We start from the raw sequence: 22,737 nt of genomic DNA on the forward strand, positions 1-22,737 counted from the left end.
GAGGGTGAGGAGGGGGGACAGAGACGGACCAGTGTGGGGAGAGTCGGGATTCAGGGGAAGGTCCTGCAGTGATTTAGAGATCACAGTGGAGGGAAACAGTAAAGGAGACTGTGGACACAGCGGGCTGCAGCGTGTGGAGCCTGGGTGCCGTGTGTGGGGGAACGTCTCCGGTCTGTTGAGTGGGAGGAAGAGACAGCTCAGCTGCTGAGGACACAGTGAGGCTGTGTGAAGGAGAGACGGATGGTGTGCGCGAGTGGGGACGGACGCACAAAACAGTTTTGTTCGCTCACTGGGATTGGTTCCTGCCCGAAGCCCTGGGATTGCGAGAGGTAGATAAGCGGGATTTCAGCGCGTTTCGAAGCGTAAGCTTCTTTTTCAAGCCAGGTAAGAAGAGCTGACAGTTAGCAGGGAATGCTTGTACACAGTGACTACTATGGGCAGAGAGGCTGAAAAACATTTAGGTGAAGTTTGGAATTCAGCTGAAGGAGTGAGACTATTTTCTGTCTCTGTCTTCCATTTTAACCTTGATATTGTGTTACCTTCCTCGTGTCCTGCACCAAAACATCCTAAAGTGCTCCCTCTGCCTTTTGGTTGGACATTGTTCAGGAGGTTACAGCTTACCCCTTTGCAGCTTCTGTTTGCAAGTCTGACTCCCTTTTCATCATCCCTGGGGACAACCAGCTTCTTGGTTCACTATTACTAGGTGGATTTGCTGAACTATTACTCAGGCCTACAAGCTGAAGATGTCAAGGCACACTCCATTAAAAGTGTTAGTGCTTATTGCATTTTTCAGCATCACACTTGGGTCTCCCAAACTTATAAGACTGCCACCAGATCTTCTTTTCACACTTTTGTCAAGTTCTACGAGGTGGACTTTTAGGCCTCTGCAGATGTCGGTTTTGGGCATAAGGTCCTTCATCTGTTTCTAGTTAACTGTTGGGGCTGTTGTTCTTTATAGTCCTGTTAGCTGTTGTTTGCTGTGTTAACCGCCCCTCTCTTTTTTTTACTTGGAAGAGTCTACTAGAAAAATTAGTGCAAAAAGGTGTGCTTCTCTTAGAGGTGAGAGAAGGCATCAGTGACCTCACAACACTAGCAAAAAAAAGGAGGCAGGCTGGGAGTGGGAAGGGCTATACAGGGCAGCTGTCCAAAAAACATATTTTACAGGTAAGGCAAAATATAAATATAACAGTTTCAGTGGCATTTTAGAGCATATTGGCAAAATTATACACAAATGTGATAAACTAATGCTATCAGTTGCCAATAGAATTGGGCCACTTTGTGATTTAATCTACTGATGATGCTGCATATGTGTTCTGTTTTACATACTAATCGCCATTTGTTGTGTACCAGGAGTGCTACATACATAACCTTCTGAGGATCACAGTCTACTTCCCAGTGCTCCGGCTGGAAATTTTGGAACTTGTAACAGAAAAGCTACTGAAAATTGATGTATGTATTAATATATAACTATTAAATAACATATACTTGTCTTGTAAAGGAACCTTAGGTAACACCCTTGCTGTGAATAGTCGTTTTTTTAATCTCTTTTAATAACTAGCAACTATTTGTAGCCTTATCTGAATGCAGGACCTCTGTATTGAGCCACCTATGAGCTTTTCTTTTTTTTTCAGAATAAGCCTGTTAGACAGCTATACTAGAGTGCAACACCAGGTAAAACTGTATCAGGGTTGGCTTGCTCAAGTTTTTTAAAATGGACCGCTATGCAACCAGCCCCTATTATTCAAGCAATTTCAGATCATTTTATATATCCCCAGAAGGTGGTTCCACATGGGTACAGTGGTATGCATACTTTCAGCTTAAACATTTCATTACTGCTCTTTCGAGATTTAAACCTCTTAGAAATTATCTTTTGTGTTAACATTTAAATCAATTATTTCAAGGTATATCCAGGAACGGAACTTTAAGATATTGACAAGATAGTGTAGATACCCCACTTTATTACATAAGATCTTCCCAAACATATCCAATCAATGCTGGGGATGTGGAGCAGAGAGAGGTACTATGCTACATGTATGGTGGTCCTGCCAAGAGATTCAATCTTTTTGGGAAATGGTCTATAAAATATGAGCACATTTTATTAAGGTCCAGGGACTGTTTACACCTGAGGTCGCACTATTGACTATTATACCAGGACCAATTAAGGAAGTTAAAAACGCCTTATTTAGATTTTTTTTTTATTTGATGCAAGAACTGTAATAGCTAGATACTGGATGTCTCAAGATGCACCTCAAATTAAAGATTGGGTCAAATAAATGAATTTTTTAAGAAGGGTTGAAGAGTTAGTAGCGCGATCCCAGAACAGGTACCCACAATTTATGGTGACATGGAAACCACGGATAGAGTCTGACATCACTACAATGTACTTACCAGGAATGTTAGGCTCCTTTTCATGGCCATTGGAGGAGGGGAGGGAAGGAGGAGATGAGACTGTGACTTTTTTTTTTCCTTTTTTTTTTTTCCAATTCATTTTGTTTGTTTGTTTGTTGTTTTTTTCATGTATATTTTTGTTAGAGTTTGTAACATTGACCAAGAGATAGGCGGTTGTCAAATATTGTTGTGCAGCCGTACAATCCATCTATCTAAACACATATAATATCTATACCATATAATATCCAAGCACTTTGCAGAATTTTATCAATACGATGAACAAAGATTTTTGTAGTAGTATCTATAGCCGCTCGAAACAGATTACATCAGTAGTAATGTAAAGTTTCTAAAATACCGTAAAGATACTATAGCTTGCTAAAGCGAGTAGGGGTGAATGCTAAAGCGAGTAGGGGTGGATGAGATAGGAGAACAAATTATAAAAAGAAAAAAAAAAGGGGGGGGGGACAATGCAGGGGGATGCAGATAGATCGGATCATGTACAAGCAATGAGTGCACCACATATTTAAAGGTATTGGCAAAAAGGAATTCACCAGGACATGGGACCTAAAAGGAGTAAACAGAGTAAGGGTTTAAGATAAAATATAAAAGAAAAATACAAGATAGGCATTTTAGCGTATATGAACAGATATCACCAGACCTCAAATTATCACAGAACATCAAGCCTACCCAGAGATCCCTCAGATTGGGCTAGGAGGTACCATGATGAATATTGGAATAGGGACATTATGTCCTTCAGTTGGGTCATGGTTAGTTCTTGCACTAGAAAATTAGTCCAGGTTGTAACATTTACCCGTATAATGTAGATTGTGTTTGGTGTCACGTTTATGAAGGAGCATGAGGTGGTGGGGAGTATTTTTAACATCTGTCATAGTGGGCGGGGAAGGAAGAAGCCATGGTCTTAGAATGCACTTGTTGGCTGCCATGGGGCAATAATGTTCCCATTGAGATGCTGGAGAGTGGGAGAGAGTGGAAGATTCCTCCACAACATGAAATAAGCAAAAGGATGGGGAGAATGTTCTAGAAATATCAGATAGAGAGGTCATATAACGGTAATTATTTACCCAGAATTGTTGGATAAATGGGCAGTGCCAGAAAATATGGTTTAAGTCAGGGCTAGGGGAAAGGCATTTCGGGCAGTGAATCAGCCAATCTGGACTATGTGAGAGTGGGCGATAATTAAATGCACAGTATGCCCTGTGTATCACTTTAAATTGGACTTCGCTACATGTCTCACTGGGGACATCCTTACATACACCACGCCAGCTCCCAAGCATCAGATCATGGGATTCTTCTGGTGACATATGTAACAACACCGCCCATTTGCGTGCATAGGCTGGTATCGATGTAGAACGGGTTGAGAAGGAGGTGTGTATAATAGAGTATGTCTGAGAGAGAGAGTTTGCTTTAGGGGCACGCCAACAGCTTGGAGAAGGGGGAGCTATAGTCATGCGGGGAGAGATAAAGTTTGTAAAATCTGCGCTTATGGGTCAATGAAAAAATATAACAAATATAAGTAACCGGTATTACAGCTGCTGCACCACTTAAGACACTGGGGTCACTCAGCATATACATGCGGGGAGAGATAGATGAGATCTGATAAAGTGGCAAATTTGACCACATTGAATAAAGTGTTTGGAAGATATATGATGCGTCGCCATAAGGTCTGGCAGCGTTTTACATTGTCCTAGGGGGTTAATAGATCACTTAACGTTTTTATGCCATGGGCATGCCAAACATGGAAAGTGTGGGAGGACAATCCCAACGGGAATATAGGGGAGGATGTAAGAGGCATAAGGGGGGACACCGTGCCCGGGAGACGACACAGGTTTCTAAGTTCCCTCCATGTAATGACAGTGTCTCGAAGGAGGATGTTCCGTTTTATATAGGGCGGCAGTTTGCGAATAGGAGTATGTAACACCCCATCAAGTGACCCGGGACGGACCAAGTATTGTTCCAAGGGAGTGTTCGAGTAATAGGCAGTGTCATGCGTTGTCATGTACCTTACTTCAGGGAGGTGCGGTGGATCTCAGCTGCAGTTCTAACCAGTAGGGTTTGAAAATGCAGTGTCAGGCTAAAATCCCAGGCGGCACTCTCAATCACAAACGAAGAGTTTGGGATTTAGAAATCATTTACCGCAGAAAAAATAACAAGAGGCTAAGGTACACTATGTATGAGGAATATTACTCCATATTCTTAATATCACAGGAGTGGTATGCAAATGAGGGAGCGGTTGTTAACTAAACAGTCTTTAGATAGAACAAACTCCGCAATAACAATCCAGTTATGCACTGATAGTAATAGAGCATAGGCAAAATATGGAGAAGATATGCAAAGGATCCACCAGGTGGCAGTGTAACGACTCCAAACAGAGTAATCAGTAAAGCTAATGCAAGTACTTGCAGTTGAGGGGAGTGAAACCCCTTGGTTCTGCTGATCCTTAGGACTCCTGGGAATGCCTCCAAAGGTTGGTGGTGAGAGGTCCGGGTAATGGGCTGGTTGCTGGTGATGCTCCTGGGGTGTTGGGCCATGAACCCAATAGTGGAACGCCGTCCATGGGTTCAGAGGCCTCTTATATACTGGTAAAACGCGTAAGAGGAGCCTCGCGGTGTGACGTCACTGTTTGAGGAGGAGTGGTAAAGGAGTGGTAAAGTTTATAGTGGGTATTGTTATGGAAATTCGCTTGGTTCAACGCACAAATCCATGCCGCACCAAACTGCAGTATGTCGAACACAAAGAATTTCCCCCTGTATTACGCTCTTTTGTGCAAGGACTGGAAGTACCTCTGTAGAGTCATGATGAGTTAGGACAAAGGAGACAGGTGTTGCTTGCTTGCTAGTTTCATTCTTAGAGTCAGCACAGGTATTTGTTTATTTTTATAGCTCCCCAACAGAAAGTGATGTCTCAAACAACGAGACAGGAAGTGGGGCAAGACAGGGAGTGAACAGGAAACCACCATCACTTCAACATAGCCAGCTAACAAAACACATTAATACAATAATCTATTACCACCGGAGTGAACTTTATTCAGCATTGCTCAGTTATCAATGCCCAATAACGTTACTATGATTCCCATGAATGTTTATCTGCAGGGACAATGCCGTACCATTTCCATTAAAGGCAGATATGTATCTTAATACTATGTCCTCAAAGCAAGTTGTATACACGCCAAACCAATAAATCCGCGCACCGTGCAGGGGCCCTAGCCGGCATCCATACATTCACCAAGAAGACACTGCTCCGCCACGCATAAGATATCTACTCCAATGGTTTAAACCGGGTCACGCTCCAATTGGCGTGACGCAGCAAATCCTGACACTGAGAGACATAATGACAAAATATTACAATACACTAAAAACACATCCTAATAAAATGTCCACAAAAGTATAGAAGGCGGGGGATACTAACCATCCGAATTGAATTACATCTGCCCAGGAGTGATAATGGGAGGGATATCCAGGAGTGTAACTCATGGAGTATTTTGCGTATAACCAGTGTGAAATTTAGAGTATATAAATCAGTTGCGACTCTGGGTATAGTAATTCCCAGATATCGTATAGATTTATTACGGATTTGGAGTGGGTAGGCCGATGTCCATGTCAGGTTACAAGGGTGTAAGGCAGGTGACGGGAATAATAACTCACTCTTGTCCACGTTAATTGACAGACCTGTGAAGGTGGCATATAAATTGTGTTCGAATATTATAGGGATTTGGGATTCAGGATCAGATAAAAGGAGCAGGATATCATCACCGAATAGTAATGTTTGGATATTATGTGTAGGGAGAAAGGTGGAGACAAAAGTGGATGTGAAAATGCGTGCAGATGGTGAGGTTGCCCAAAAGGGCAGAGGAACACGAAGAAGGAGCCAAGAGTATTCCAAGGCTGCAATAGTTTTCCTAATATTGATCACCGCTGATCACCCCGAAACAAAAAAGGATTGAGCTGGTGCAATCAGTGAGGGTGTGATAGACGCCAGCATGTCCGCCATCATTTTGGAGAGATATTTGGCATCTTGATTCAACAATTCAATAGAGCGATAGGATCCTGACTGTAAGCAGTCAGTCTTTTTTGGGAAGTAGTCTAATAAAGGCTTCATTAAATGTAGGTGGATATCGTTGTTGTTTGAGGATAAGGTTGTAGAGATCAAGCAAGGTCGGGTCACCGTATCTACTAAGAGCTTGTAAAAGTCTGAGGACAATCCGCCAGGGCCCAGTGCCTTAGCTCGAGGGGACAATTTGATTACACGCTGCAGTTCTGGAGCAGTAATATCAGCATTCAGATGTAGGAGCTCCGAAAGGAGCTTCGATTCCAATAGAGAGGAAAAATTGACAGATCTTAGGTAAGAGTCCCCACCGTTGGGGTCAGGAGGAGAGGTATCATATAGGGTCTGGTAGTAGTTGGAGAAAATTTCAGAAATAGTGTGAGTTCGGAAAGACGGAGAATGTGACAATTGAACTGCGCCCCCCGAGCCAAGTTAGCCAGCAACCTGCCGGATTTATTGATGGATTTAAATAGATCCACCTCCCTAAAAGAGAGGTATGAGGGGAAACGCCATATCCTAGGTGAAGACGGAGAAGGGATACCGGTGCATGATCAGAAATAACCATGTTTTCTATGGCAGCAGAATGCATTTTAGGTAGCAGACTAGGAGAGGCTAGAATTAAGTCTAAATGGGACATAACGCCGTGGGCATGGTAGAAGTGAGTGTAATCCCATTCTGGAGGGTATAAGTCCCTCCAGGTGTCCTCCAGACCGCTGCTATTAAAGAAGGAGCCAAACGGCTTGTCCTGGCATGAAGAGGGTGTAACATAGGTGAGGGGGTGGCACAGGTTGTTCCAGTCCTGTCTTTCAAGGGGGAGGGTACAGCATTGAAATCGCCCCCGACAATGCGGTATTTAGAAGTAGCTGGTCGATTAAGGTGTGGGAGCAGAGAGTTGTAGAAAGGTTTGCTGTCCACGTTGGGTCTGTAAACATTCCATATATCCACGCTGGTAGACCTGATTTGTAGGATGAAGCAGGACCATCTACCTTCAGACGTGTCGAAGTCGTGTGATAGCAGAGAACTAGGTAGTGACTTGCTGATGAGGGTTATTACTCCAGCAGTGCGGTCCTTCGCTGGGGCTCCAACAGCTTTGCCAATCCATAGCCGGGCGATGTCAGACGATGATAGGTGACTCTCTTGGAGAAGAGCCACATCCACTTTAAGTTTCTTGAGGTGTCGAAGAATCTGATTACGCTTGTTAGGAGATCTTGGACCTTTCACGTTCCACGTAATAATTCTTAAGGTGGATCCCATTGAAGAAATTGAAGTAGCAGAGTGGGTGTCAAATGCATAAAACTTCGAGGAGGAGCGGTACGTATGGACGTCCCAGAGCTCTATACATAATTCCTTCTTAAGATAGGAGAGGTGTGTCAATTAGTTTGCCATGCAGAGGAGCCGGAGCACCCCGTGACTGAGCTCCCTGTGAGTATACTAGGTCATAAGGGGACACGAAAGAAAAAGAGCAGCCAAAACATGTGAAAAAACATGTAGCAACAAAAACTATAACTGTACTTTCAGTAAGCGACTTCCTTTTTCCCCTGAGGCGGGTGTCGATACTCCCAATATCGTCTGTAGCACAAGTGTAACAATTGTGCTCCGTCCCGAGTGTAGTTGCAAAAACATTGTGGAACACAGAGTGGGCTCAGCCCAAGAATTTTTTAACCAGTGCAAAGCAGGTGTATTCAGGCCTTCTTTTTACAGGGAGGGCTTTTGGATGGAGAGTGTGTGAACAAATCCTGCATCATTTGGACATATGCCCGGGCTTTGTCGGCAGGTGTGAAGGACTGAGATTTTTCATCAGGATTAGTTATGCGACATATCACCGGTATGCCAGTGAGATTTTAATGCCATTGCCAGACATTATGATAAGCCTTCCATGGTTTGGAGAGGATCGTGGAGTAGCCTGTGAATAGGCAGATATCATCTAGATCAGGGGTCAAAATTTCAAGTCCTGAGCTACTAGCCAGGCCTTAAGAGTTACTCGCCACCAGTTGCCCACCTAACCCCTAACCTGCTGCGGCCCTAACTCCGCCCCTAAACACACCCTCTTACATAAACTTATAAATGACACTGTTAGATGTTTTATGCAAAATTAAGTTACAAAAATAAATATTAACAACAACTTTAACAATATTACAATAAAGCTCCCTGCCCCCACATATAAAATAATACACTCTCCCCACTGTTCCTTGCCCCCCACATATAAAATATTACCCTCTCCCCCTGTTCCCTGCCCCCTCAACGTTCAGGATCTCTCATGTTCCTCTCAGTCGATCACATTCTGTGACGTATTGTGCAGATATTTTCACCGCCGGCTCCTCTTCTCCCAGTACAATGTGGAGTTTCCTCGTCTCTTCTATAGAGGTGAAGTCCGGGATGAGAGCGGAGAGTCTCCCGAAGTGAGTGTCCCTTAGTGCTGAGTACTTGGGGCACTGTAGGAGGAAGTGGACCTCATCTTCCAGGGCCCCCTGTTCACAACGCTGGCATAGAAAGTTCTACACGCCTTGTCTCTTAGGGCCTCTATGGCTGGTTTGAAACTTCCCGATAGGTTTGTTTCTAGGCCGAGGTATGTGTAGCTGTTGGCTTCATCAAGAGTGCAGTCATTAAGTGTGAAAGAAGAACTCTTGGTTTTTGTGTTCTTCCTTTGGAAAACCATGACCTTTGTTTTCTTTTGGTTGATGGGTAGTGCCCATGCCGCACTGTATTTTTCCAAGCACTTCCAGGCTGTCTTGTAGACCTCTCTCTGTTGGTGACAGTAATAGGAGGTCATCTGCATACAACAGGAACTTCACCTCTGTGTCATGTAGAGTTAGTCCTGGTGCTGAGGAGGATTCTAGAGCTTCAGCCAGTCCATTGATGTAGATGATAAAGAGGGTTGGACTTAAGCTGCAGCCTTGTCTAACTCCACCACCCTGCCGGAAGTACTCTGTTCTCTTCCCATTCACCTTTATGCTGCAGAAGTTCTCATTATATGAGCTCTTGATGACGTCATATGTTTTCCCTCCTATTCCACTCTCCAGTATTTTGAGCAACAGGCCTGGGTGCCACACTGAGTCAAAGGCCTTCTTAAAGTCCATAAAGCAGGCAAATATTTTCCCATGTTTTGTATTATGGACATGGTTCTTGATGAGACTGTGCAGGGTGTAGATGTGATCTGTAGTGCGATGGTTTGGCATGCACCCGGCTTGGCTTCTGCTGAGGACATTATGCTGTGTCAAGAAGCTGAGGATTCTTTTTATCAGAATGCTATTGAACATTTTTCCCAGCGTGCTGCTGACACATATCCCTCTGTAGTTGGCTGGATCATACTGGTCACCACTCTTATGGATGGGTGTTATGAGGCCTTGGTCCATACTTGACAGTAGAACCCAACGCTCAGGACCAGTTTGAAAACTTTACATATTGCGGCATGTACTTCTGGAGAGCTGTGTTTAATCATCTCTGGAATAATTCCATCCATCCCACTGGCTTTTTTACTTCACATATCTTGAATTTTCTCTGCTACTTCTTGGGGTGTAATGGGTGTATTTAAAGGGTTTGGGAAATACTTGATTTTTTCCTCCAGTTCATGTAGTCTTCTGATGTGTTCTTTTTCCACAGTTGGCTCCTCTTTGGGAATGTCTTTGTACAGGCTCTTGAAGTAGTTGAGCCAGATGTTGCCATTTTGGATGTGGAGGTTGTTTTTCTTGGATCCTGAGCCGATTTGATTCCAGGTTTTCCCAGAAAGAGTTTTCCTGAAGAGCCTCTTCCAGTTGTTGAAGGTTTTTGGAGATTGTTTTGTTTTTTTTCTTTTTGAGGATTTATTTATAGTTTTTCTGTAGGACGCCATGAGTGATCCTCAGGTCGGTTTTGTCGGGGTCTCTGTGTTTTTTATTTGAGACTGTTCGTAGGATGTTTCTTAGTGTGCGGCATTCTGTGTCAAACCATTTATTTGGGTTGTTTATTGGATGATTTCTTGAAGTTGTCTTTTTCAATGTTGGAGGTATCTGCAATAGTGTGTGTTGCCAGTTGTGGAGGTCCTTTGCTGCTCGGTTCACCCCCTGGGGACTTATTACATAGGTGTTGTTTTGGAAGTCCGCTAGCTGCTCTTTGATGTCAGGTCTGTTGATGACCTCTCTATAGGCTATGTTAGACTGTCTGGACCATTTGAATGATGGTTGGAGGTTGTACAGGCCGTTCTGATGGGGTTTTGAGGATGGTTTGTTTGAGGGTTTAATATATGTTGATTTGAGTGGAGTTCATATCTGTGATTGCATAGTCTACCACACTGTTACCTACATGGGAGCTTAATGTATACCTTCCCAGAGAGTCTCCCTTGGTGCGCCCATTAAGGATGTAGAGCCCGAGACTCCGACACAAATTCAGCAGTTTTCTTCCACTCTTGTTGGTTGTACTGTCATAGCTGTTTCTTTGTGTCTGTATTGACTCCTGACCGTAGTTTGCAGCTTCCAAAATGTATGTGTTCCAATCTGAGGTCACATAGTCCTTTTCTCTTCCTGCCCTGGCGACTCTGGTGGTGCAATGTAAGCTGGGCACAGGAAGATGTCTGACTGAGAGGTGAGGATGGAGCTACTTATTTTTATCCAGATGTGGCGCTCTCCTTTCTTGATTTGCTTTGATGTTCTCGTGTAGCTCCTCCTTATACCAGATTAATATTCCTCCTTAATGGCGACCCTGTTTGATGCTTTTATCCTTCTGGGCGTGCACAGAAAATTCTCTGTAGCCAATGTAGCTTGTGAGTCATCCTGTGCCCGGCTACATGTTTCCAGCAGGATTTGTATGTCCACGGTGTGCAGTCTATGTTTGCAATCTGGATCGTTTACTTTGGATCCAAAGGCTGAAGCATTCAGACCCTGAATGTACCAGCTACTGATTGTTAGTGGTGTCATTTTGTGTTGTTATACCTTGTAATGAGCAAAATTACATGGGACAACCAGGTTGTGGATGGTTGTCATTAATGTGAATTGATCTCATAATGTACAACAATTTGTTGTATAGTGTTCTGTGGAGGTCTTGATGTCCATCTTGGGGCGGGTGGTTTCCACCATTCCTGCCATCTGCTTTGTCCTGTTCTTGGGTTAAATGTGTTGTTCTTGTTTTGGTTTATTGGTGCGGTTTGAGGTCGTCTTGTGGTTGTTGTTGTGTTAGTTTGGGTTTGGTTTGTGCCGGGTTCTGTTCAGTACAAAGTCTTTAAATTCTCTTACTAGGTGACTCACCCCTTGTTTGTTGAGATGTTTGTTATCGTTGAGGTGTTCAGGGGTTATGGAAGGATGTTGGGCCAGGTGAATGTTGGGCTTTGAGCTAGTTTTAGCCGCCAGTTCTTTGTTGATGTTCTGGATTATATGGTTCGGTATGTCCTTCCTTGGAAGTAGGCAGGATAGAATTAGTTTGGAGTGGGGGAATTTTTGCTGTGCAGTCTTGCAACTGTTAGTTGTGACAGTTTGTCTGCAATGCCTTCCTGTTGTGTGTGGATGTTGTTCGTATCTGTGTGTATGATGATTTGTTTGGGGTTCATGAAGTATGGATTGGTGAGGGCTTCCATTGTCTGTTCAATGGTAGCACAATGGATTTTGGTGACTTTTCTTTTCCTGGGAAGAGCCTTCTTGTGTTTAAGTACTTCCCATTTGAATCCATTATTATTACAATTTCAGGAGTTTGTTGTCTGGGATTTGTTGGCCGGCTGATTGTGGGTTCAGGATTTTGTGAGTGGTTTTGGCTGTCACTGATCTCTGTGTTGTTGTGTGGACACTCATTAGTCTCAGTCTCATGTTCGTTGTCAGGCAATTTGTCTATATACATCCTTTTTGATTCTCTCTCCTGGTTGATAGGCTGTGTTTGTGTTTTAAGTTGTGGTATCTCTTCTCTCAGCTGGATTTTTTCCTCTTGTAGTTGTTGGATCTTCAATTGCATTTCCTGTAGGGCAGACCTATGTTCAGATTTCAGGGTGTTTATTTCTTCTCTGAGTTAGTGATCTGCATTTCTCTCACCTAATTCTCTTTGAAGCTGTTCCTTGAATTGAAGCAAGTCTCTTTCTAATTGGGAAAAGCAGTCTCTGAGGACCTCGGGTGAGGGGAGTTCTTGACTGGGACATGATGCAGACACGACTCTGATGGATTTCGTTGCTGGAATGTGTTCCTCACAGGTCTTACTAGCTGGACTTGGTAGATCCTTGAAGTCCTTGGCTTGTTCTTTAATTTCAGGGAAGAGTTGCTCAAATTCCTCTAAATTAGTCTCAGTGATGGTGCCATTGTGGTAAATGCTCAGGGTGAGTACAGTACACTCTCTTGATTTTCCTCATCACTGACCTTGATCTGGCAGCCCCTGCAGATGCCTCCTTTTATAATATTATTATTATTATTATTATAGTATTTGCAGAATACTTTTTTTTCTTCCTATCATGATCATTATTCGTGAAGTCAGCAAACAGAGTCTCTGGATTTTGTTAAATTTGTACTTTTTTCATGGCTTTTCTTACTTGGTTGCTCTTTTCTGTCTCTGTGTAAACAATCGCCCCTGCTGACTGTGGCTTGTGTGTTGGAGTCTTTGTTTTGTACATTTTCTTTGTTCTGTCCTTTTAAAATTGCAGTTTCCCATATTGAATGTAGTTGTATGTTTCAAAAGTGATTATGTTTCTATATAAATTTGGTAATCTTGTGAGTTATTGGTGTGGTGGGAGGATGGTCCTACCTTGTGCTGCTCTCTTTGCTGGAATCCTTGGAATGCTTTCTGAGGCTTGTCCTCTGGATGGTCTTGTTTTTTTCCCTTGTTTAATTTTCTTTTATCTTTTTCATTGAATATTATTTTCTTGTTTGTTGTCAGCTTGCATGAAGTCTCTGTTTTCCTGGTTAAATCTTTCAATTCTGCTCATTATAAGGTATAAAATGGTGAGGTTTTCAGTAGCTCATTCTCTCTCTCTCTCTCTCTCTCCTTCTCTCTCTCTCTCCCTCCCTCCCTCTCTCACTCCCTCCCTCTCTCCCTCTCTGCCTCTCTCCCTTCCACTCTTCTTTACAGATCTTCTCTAAATCCTTAAGGTTTCTTGGCTGTCGCTTGGCAACTTTTAAGTTTCAGCTCCTTCCATAAATATTCTATATGATTAAGGTCTGGAGACTGGCTAGGCCACTCCGTGGCCTTAATGTGCTTCTTCTTGAGCCACTGCTTTGTTGCTTTGGCAGTATGTTTTGGGTCATTGTCATGCTGAAAGACCCATCGATGACCCATCTTCAATGTTCTGGCTGAGGGAAGGAGGTTATCATCCAAGATTTTACAATACATGGCCCCTCAATGTGGCAAAGTCGGCCTGTACCTTTAGCAGAGATGCAGCCCCAAAGCATAATGTTTCCACCTCCGTGCTTGACAGTAGAGATGGTGTTCTTAGGGTCATAGTCAGCATTTTATTCCTCCAAACATGGCAAGTCGAGTTAATGCAAAAGAGCTCAATTTTGGTCTCATCTAACCGCAGCACTTTATCCCGATCCTTCTCAGAATCATTTAGATGTTCATTGGCAAACTTCAGATAGGCCTGTACATGTGCCTTCTTGAGGAGGGGGAACTTGCGGGCGCTGCAGGATCTCAATCCATGGCGGTGTATTGTGTTACCAATGGTTTGTTTGGTGACTGTGGTCCCTACTGCCTTGAGATCATTCACAAGCTCCTCCCGTGTAGTTCTGGGCTGACCCCTCACTTTTCTCATGATCATCCTTACCCCATGAGGCATAATCGTACATGGAGCTCCAGACCGAAGGCGATTGATGGTTATCTTGTATTCCTTCTGTTTGTGAATAATGGCTCCAACAGTTGTTTCCTTCTCACCAAGCTTCTTGCTGATAATCTTGTAGCCCATTCCAGCCTTGTGCAGGTCTACAATCTTGTCCCTAAGATGTCCTTTGACAGCTCTTTGGTCTTGCCCATGGTGGTGAGGTTTGAATGGAAAAAGAGATTATGTGGACAGGTGTCTTTTTTTATATACCTAACGAGTTGTCGAACCTTCTTAAATTGACAGGACTAATCTGTGTACAATCCTCTGGAGAGAGATTGCTTTATAGTATAGGTTAACATCAGGTAGGCCTAGCCCCCATTGGGCCTGCACAGGATGGTATATGCTATTCGGGGTCTCTTACCCCCCCAAACCAAACGAAGAAACGGACTACGAAGTTTTGCAAAGTAAGTTTGAGGTAAGGATATAGGTATAATTTGGAGGTAGAAGAGGATCCTAGGGAGCACCGTCATCTTCAGTATGTTAATGCGACCCAGCCACGTGAACGATGTACGATCCCAATCCTGGAGATCTCTCTGGAGGTTGTGTAATAAGGGCTCAAAGTTGTGCGTATACAGGCGGGAGCAGTGGTTGGTCAATTGAATTCCCAGATATCTTATGGCCGTCGTGGACCAGGAGAACGGGAAGCTGTGTCTCAACTGGTGAGCCATTGCTGACGGGACTGTGATGGGCAGAATTTCAGACTTATGGTAGTTAATTTTGGGGTTGGATAGCTCTCCATAATGGGCGAACTCCGAGACCAAGTTAGGGAGTGAGGTGACGGGATCCGTAACATAAAAAAGGATGTCGTCTGCATAAGCAGATAATTTATGTTCCTGGGAGCCAATCGTCAGACCTTTAATATCTGGATTGTTGCGGACCTTATTCAGGAAGGGTTCCAGGGCCAGCACGAACAGGAGCGGGGACAGAGGACATCCCTGCCTGGTGCCATTTCCAATCCTGAAGGGGTCTGAAAGGGCACCATTCACCTTCACGCGGGCTGATGGGTCACTGTTTAGAGAGGCCACCCAGCTCAGCATCTGGGGCCAAGCCCCAGGGTCTCCAGCACCGTCCTCAAAAACGTCCAATCCACCCTATCAAACGCTTTCTCAGCATCAGTGGACAGGAGGAGGAAAGGAGGATGAGCGGCACGGTGGGTAGCCCAGTGAACCGCTTGGATCGCTCGAAGGGAGCTGTCCCTAGTCTCCCTCCCCAGTATAAAACCGGTCTGGTCTGGGTGAATAACAGCGGGTAGGAAGACCTTCAGGCGGTCGGCCAGTATCTTGGAGAGAAACTTCAAATCTGTATTAAGGAGCGATATGGGCCTATAGCTTTGAGGGGTAGAGGGGTCTTTGCCCTCCTTTGGGAGGACCGTGATGTAAGCCAGCAAAGCCTCTGAGGGTGCTGACCCAACTTTGGCCAGGGCATTATAGTAGGATCATAAATGTGGGGAGAGCAGGGGCAAGTATTTCATGTAGTAAGCTTTGGAGAAGCCATCTGGGCCCGGGCTCTTCCCATTAGGTGACGCTTTAATGACCGCCTCCACTTCGTCTGAGGTGATAGGTCTATCTAAATCAGCCGCAATGGAGGGGGAAAGTGCCTTAAGGCCCGCTTCCTTTAGGTATTTGCTAATAAGGGATTTTTTGGCGGATAGTGCCTCTGGGGGTACAGTAGGGTGTATGTTATATAGTGTGGCATAGTAGTCCCTGAAAGCTGCAGCAATCTTAAAGGAGTTATAAACCGAGGGGGTTTGAAGTTTATGGACGTGAGTCAGCTCTCGCCTCTTCCTCAATGCCCTAGCTAGCAGGCGCCCACATTTATTTCCTTGCTCATAATACAGGTGAGAGACATAGCGTAGCTTCTTTTTGATTTGGAGGTCTAAGAAGTCAGTTAGGTTTTTAAGGAGGGTGACCAATTCCTGGGCATCTTGGGAGAGACCCGTACACTTGTGGCGTTGCTCTGCTCCCCGGATCAAAGCTATCAATCGCTCAAGCTCAGCCTTCCTAGCCTTGTTAAGTCTCGAGCCCTGTGAAATCAGCACTCCACGAACCACCGCCTTGTGCCCTTCCCATACGGAGCTCTTCCCCCACTGTGTTTTCTAAAAAGTAAAGGCGCAGCGTCTCCGAGGTCACACCTCCCGCCTCTGGGTCATCAAGCAGATTCTCATTGAGGCGCCAGGTCCGTGAAGTGCTGGGGACCCGGGGCAACAAAACCGAGAGGGAGACAGAGGTGTGATCGGATATAGTAATGGGGTTAATGATATAGTAATGGGGTTAATGGTCGCCTCACACAAGGCATCTAGGTAGTATTGATCAATAAACAGCATATCTATCCGGGAATAAGAGTCGTGGGTCTTAGAGTAGTAGCTGTAGTTTCTATCTGATGCATGAGTCACCCTCCAGGTGTCTAGTAAGTGCTTATCATAGAAGGCTTTGCGGAAATGTCGCTGAGCCGCCAAGGAGTGTGTGGACGTGCCCGAGGACGTGTCCAGTGCTGGTTTAGGACTGAAATTAAAGTCCCCTCCCAGCACAAGCAGGCCCTCCTGGAAGTCCGTCAGTTTGACTAGCAAAGAGTCCAGGAACGTTAGCTGACGGGTATTGGGAGCATATGCCGTGGCAAATGTGAAAATCTGGCCCTCAATGGACCCCTTCAAAAACACGAACCGGCCATTGGGGTCCGTCACTTGGTCAAGGAATTGGAAGGGGCACCTCTTATGGACAGCTATCGCGACCCCGCAGGATTTGGGTATAGGGGAATTACTGAGATACCAACCAGAGTACATATGTGTAGGTAGCTTGGGTACAGCATTATCACGAAAATGAGTTTCCTGCAACATTACTACCTGTGCTCCCAGGTGTCTCAGTTCCCTCCACAGTCTGTTCCGCTTGTTTGGAGAGCAGAGACCCCGCACATTATACGATAATATCTTCACCACAGACATGGTATCTTTAGAGTATCCCAAGGAGAAGGTCGGATGCCACCGAGCCTGGAACATATTACGAGCCTAGATAGGACATACACAAACAAGGTAAGTACATAAAACATAGGGAACAGTAAATCAATACAACAGAAAAGGTGATAACATTGGGCAATAAGGCCAACTAGTAATGCCTCCCTAGTCCGAGGAGCCACCAAACCGGGGACTCCCCGGAGGGGAAACAAACAGTCCCATCCTGGACACGTCTCCCTTAAGGGGGACAATCCTACGTGGGTAACGTGAAAGGGCATAACCGGTCCCAGCCAACTTAGGGTGGCGCGTTCCTCCTGAGGAGGTAAGCTATGTGAGAGTAGACATCCTCAGATAATAGAACTTCAGCAGAACTTTAAGGGTGCGGGTAGAAACAGAGTAAAAAATAAAAAACCAGCATGAGCTCAAAAACAAGAACTGTGTTCGCAGAGTATCGCGCACCCACGGGGGGTTATCACATGGGGATGTTGCTTAATGCCAAGCGAGTCCTGAGATCCCCGGGGTGCAATCAGGTGTGCAAAAACATGGTAAAGTCATGGTCTGCTTTCAAAGAGAGCCCTCAATGAGGTTCTGATGAGCCCCCCTGACTTGGGGAAGGCGGGTCACGTCCTCCAGGCCGCCTAGGGGTAACAGTCTGCCTGGGGGGTTGGCGAGCTGTTAGCGGTATTGCAGGGGACACGTTCCAGTCTGGCAGCAAAATCTTGGGGAGGTCAAGAGCTTTCAAAAAGCCAAGGAGGTCGCTCATTTCCGTCAGGGATACTGTCTTGCCTTCTTTGCGAACCATCAGGCGGAAGGGGAAACCCCAGCGGTATGGGAGCTGCGCCTTGCGGAGGGAGTCCAGCAGAGGGCGCAGTGCTTTCCGTTGCATAAGCGTGCGTTTAGATAAGTCCGGGAAAAATTGGAGCGTAGCGCCATCAAACTCCAACTGGGGCCTATCCCTCATAATAGACATAATGGCCTCCTTCATAGAGTATTTGTGCAGTTTACAAATCACATCTCTAGGTTGATCCACATTAGGGGAGGGTGGACCCAAGGAGCAGTGTGCTCTGTCTAACTCTATAGGGTCTCCAGGATCCAGGCTCAAAATACTCCGAAAGATACCCTGTAATGTGGGGACAATGTCCTTAGGCCCTATGGCTTCAGGGAGCCCCCTGATCCTTATGTTTGACCGGCGACTGTGGTTTTCCAAGTCATCCAGTTGATTCAGGAGGGTAGCAATCTGTCTGTCATGTGTGGTACTGCGCTCTCTAAGGAGGGACATGGCCACCAATGAATCATCGTGTAAGGCTTCCAGGGAGTCCACTCTGTTCCCCAAGTGTGCAGTCTCCTGCCTTATATCAGCAATGTCCTTCTTGAAGGCCTGCTCCATCCTGTTCATAAACATGTCCAGGTCGGCCTTAGTGGGGAGAGACCATATATGAGACCTAAGGTCTCCATCCCCTGCCAGCATGTCAGCAGCCGGGCTCTGTGGCCGATGTGTGCCCGAGGAACTCCCCGCCGCAGCATCGCTTACCCCAGCTGGGGACGAGGGCCCAGCGCGATCTTCACAGGCTGGCCGGTCCGCGTCCTCGCGGTCGGGCACCATCTTGGATGCGGTCCTGTCCTCGCTGCCGCGATCCGTGAAGAAGGCGTCAATGGCGCCCTTGCGAGTCCTCGGTGTCCGTGGGAGTTGGGGTGAGTGTCTCTTCTTCCCCTGCTTAGGTTGTGACCCTATCCGTTGCATAGCTGCTCTGATGTCAGCGGATAAGTTAGCGGCCGGGACGGGAGCTCTCACAGGCACGTCCTCACTCCTGCATGCCCAAGCCACGCCCCCTTTTTAAAAGTTTTTTACTATAGCCTCTTGCTAGTAATCGATCCCTCAGTTTTTTTGCCTCTATATTGAACAGTTCTTCAGTCGAACAAATGCGTCTTAAACGTAAATATTGGCTATAGGGAATGCTATTTTTTAATGGTACAGGGTGGGCACTTGAGGCATGCGGGATAGTGTTTCCTGCTGTCTCCTTCCTGTACAGATTGGTAAAAATTGAGCCATCTTCCGAGGCACCTACAGAGACATCTAGAAATGCAATGGATTTCTGGTTACAATCCATCGTAAATTTTAGGTTGTAATTGTTGGTTTGAAGAGAATCAATAAATAGGAGTAGTTGTTCCCTAGTACCTGTCCATACCATAAAGATGTCATCTATGTATCTGGACCATGATAGGACATATTCCGTAAACCCCATAGGATCCTCGTGGAACAGATCTCTTTCCCACCCCCCCAGGTACAGATTGGCGTAGGAAGGGGCACAACAGGTGCCCATTGCTATGCCCTGTATCTGGAGGTAGTGGGATCCATTGAAGATAAATACATTATGCGTAAGAATAAATTCCAACATATCCAGAATGAAGCGATTATACATTTCCGAGGTGCTGGTTCTTTCACTCAAAAATTGCCTGATGATGGTTAGCCCTTTGGAATTGAGGATGCTGCTGTATAAGGCTTCGACATCTGTGAGGCTCTTGTGCATTTTTGGGAGGCAATACAAAGTTGGTGTCTGCGGAAATTTGACGTCTAAATACTCCAGGGTTTCCTTAGTAATCGGGTCATTTAAAAAAGCCTGATGAATAATGGCTAGGTATTCAATTTGGTAGCAGCTTAAAGTTTCTTTTGAGATGGTGCGATACCATTGTTTATTGGAGAGAACTTTATAGCACATAGTCTTGTACTGGTCTTTTGTTTGCAATACTATATTTCCGCCTTTGTCCGCAGATTTGATTACAATGTCTGTGTTTTTGCCAAGCCTGTTAAGGGCCTCCCGTAGGGGGGCCGGAAGATTGGTAAGTAGTGCTGGGCTACTTGGTAGCCCCTCAATATCATGTATAGTTCGCTGTAAAAATGCCCAGATGTTAGGGTTTGATTGGAGAGCGGGAAATTTGGTAGATTTGTTTTTAAAGATATTGACTCCACTAGGATTGTGGGAATAGGTAGGGTCCAAGGGGGGCAAACCCAAGGTGTCAACCTCAGAGGTGCCCTCCTCCAAGAGCTGCATTAAGTCTCGTAGAGCGCGGAAATTGCGCATTGTATACCCCTCCCACCGTGTCAGATCAGTGGCTAATTCTTGGTGCACAGTGAGTTCTTTGTCGAAGATTACGTGCAAAAAAGTGTAGATCCTTCACCACCTCAAAATGATCCATATTTTCTGTAGGGCAGAAGCTAAGTCCTTGTGTTAGGACCCGTTCCTGCATAGCATCTAAAGGATAATTTGATAAGTTGATTATCTCCAGTTGGTCTTGGTGAGGAACGGATCTATAGTGCCCAGTCTGGTACGTGCGGGCATGGTCTTTCTAATTGAAAGACCGGCTGCGTCTGTCCCCAGCGTCTGTTCCATCTGACAGCGGCACTCCTCATCCCTGCTCAGTGTTTGGTTCCGCCCACCGGCCGCTCATTGGCTGTGTTCCCGCCTACTCTTTGCCCATTGGCTGGAGGCGGGGATTCCCTAGTCAGCCACCTGACTAAGCCGCCCTATATATGCCCGCACGCGACCACCTGCTCACAGTGGGTGGCTGGAGGCGGCTACACAAGCATCGGCGGTCCTCTGTTGGTGGAATCTTATGCCATCAGGTTGCCCTATTCTCTACAATACAAAAACCCCTCCTTTGGGTTGCTTTTTCAGGTAAACCTTAAACTCTTCATACTGCCTACATGCAATGTGGTGTTTCAGATTCCCTACACTTTCTTCCACCTACCACTTATATATTAGAGATAGAGCACCTTATTTATTTATTTATTTAAAGATATATCCCCATTGCTAATCATGGTAGTTTTTGTTTTTGTAATTGTGTCAAGGAGAATATATGCAACCAATAGGTCTGAATTTTAGGCAATGATCTATTGGCCACTAATTAGGACCCATTAGAGTTTTATTCTATTTCATCCCCATAATCTCATATATAACTAATTGCCCTTGATGCTCTGTAACAATCATAGGCGCCCCAGATGTGCTTTTTACCATCTTCCATCTCGGAACTATTGGCTGCTGTCACTGATTGCTGTCCGTGCTGGACATCCGCTGAGTATGCACTGAGGGGGTAAGACCAGCTGACCTCTTTTTGTTTTTTTTAAGAACCTTATTGTATCGATGTAATATACAATTATTAATCGAGCCTCATCAGTACTGCTTGACTTCTACGGTCATAGCCACACACCCACCAACATCGGTTGTCCCACCAAAGGGTTCATTTTTCAATTTATCTATACTAGAGATTCATTAGTCCAATTATTACAAATGTTATTTATCCTTCTCTTTCACACTTGAACCCTATCTGTGGGACTCCAAGGGGGTCATTAGGAGGTTCCCCTACTGGGGCAAATTCCTTTTATTCTAATTACATTGTTCAAATGTTCTTTTTTAACATTTTTGTTTTGATGAATTAATACATTTTCTAATTTTATATATAATCAATTTTGATGTGATGTTTATTGGATTTGTCATTCTGCTAGCCAACATAAACCCTTATTTTTCCCTCCTTGCTGTAATATTACCATTTATTTTTCCAGTATGTGAATGTTGTTTACAACTTAAGCTAAATTAAATCATATTATGGTCACTGCTGCCCAGATGTTCTTTTATATGAATATTTGTAATAAGCTCTGCATTGTTTGAGATGACCAGATCCAGCAGAGCATTATTTCTAGTTGGGGCTTCTACAAACTGTACCATAAAATTATCATGTAATAAGTTTATAAATGTCCGGCCTTTTACTGTTCCAGCAGTGCCATCATGCCAGTCAATGTCAGGATAATTCAAATCTCCCATTAATACTACTGTCCCCGCCCTTGCATCCCTTTCTATTTGTTTAAGGAGCGGAGTCTCTATCTCTTCAGTAACGCAGGGGGGCCTGTAACAAACTCCAACAATTACCTTTGCGTTATGCATACCAGTATACAACTCCACCCATAACGCCTCAGCACCATCTAGTTTGATTTCCCTCCCCCCATCTTCCCCTACTTCACCCTCCATTATAGCCCAACCCCTGTTTGACATATCTGCCCCATTATATTCCATCTTTCCCTCCCCCATTGATCCTAGTTTAAATACTCCTCCAACCCTCCCATGAACCTCTCCCCTAGCACAGCAGCCCCCCTTCCATTTAGGTGCAGACCATCTTTAGCATATAGGTTGTACCCCAATGAAAAGTTGGCCCAGTGCTCTAGAAACCCAAAGCCTTCCCTCCTACACCAGGTCTTCAGCCATGCATTTAGTTCTCTAAGCTCCCACTGTCTGTCCTGCGTTGCACATGGCACAGGCAATATTCCAGAGAATATTACCTTGGAGGTCCTTCCCTTCAGCTTGCAAACTAGTTCTTTAAATTGATTTTTAAGGATTCTCCATCTTCCATATATTCTGTCATTCGTCCCAACATGGACCAAGACAGCTGGGTCATGCCCAGTCCCTCCCAGTAATTTGTCCACCCGGTCCACCACATGCCGAACCCTGGCACCAGGGAGACAGCAAAGCATCCGGTGGAGGCGATCCGGGCGACAAACTATTCTATCAGTCCTCCGAATTATAGAATCCCCTAT

The 22,737-nt window shown here is 45.0% G+C and overlaps 1 protein-coding gene across 1 annotated transcript in view; it reads left to right on the forward strand.

The window, feature by feature from the left end:
* Positions 1–22,737, forward strand: part of LOC108800974 (RNA polymerase I-specific transcription initiation factor RRN3-like) — a 171,906-nt gene that overhangs the window by 78,416 nt on the left and 70,753 nt on the right. The window contains exon 2 of the mRNA XM_018572955.1: positions 1,351–1,449. The gene's annotated coding sequence lies outside the window, so the exon portion shown is untranslated. The remainder of the gene's footprint in view (positions 1–1,350; positions 1,450–22,737) is intronic.

The sequence above is a fragment of the Nanorana parkeri genome, unplaced genomic scaffold (genome assembly GCF_000935625.1).
Source record: "Nanorana parkeri isolate BGI_ZX_2015 unplaced genomic scaffold, ASM93562v1 scaffold2185, whole genome shotgun sequence".
NCBI classification, from domain to species: Eukaryota; Metazoa; Chordata; class Amphibia; order Anura; family Dicroglossidae; genus Nanorana; species Nanorana parkeri.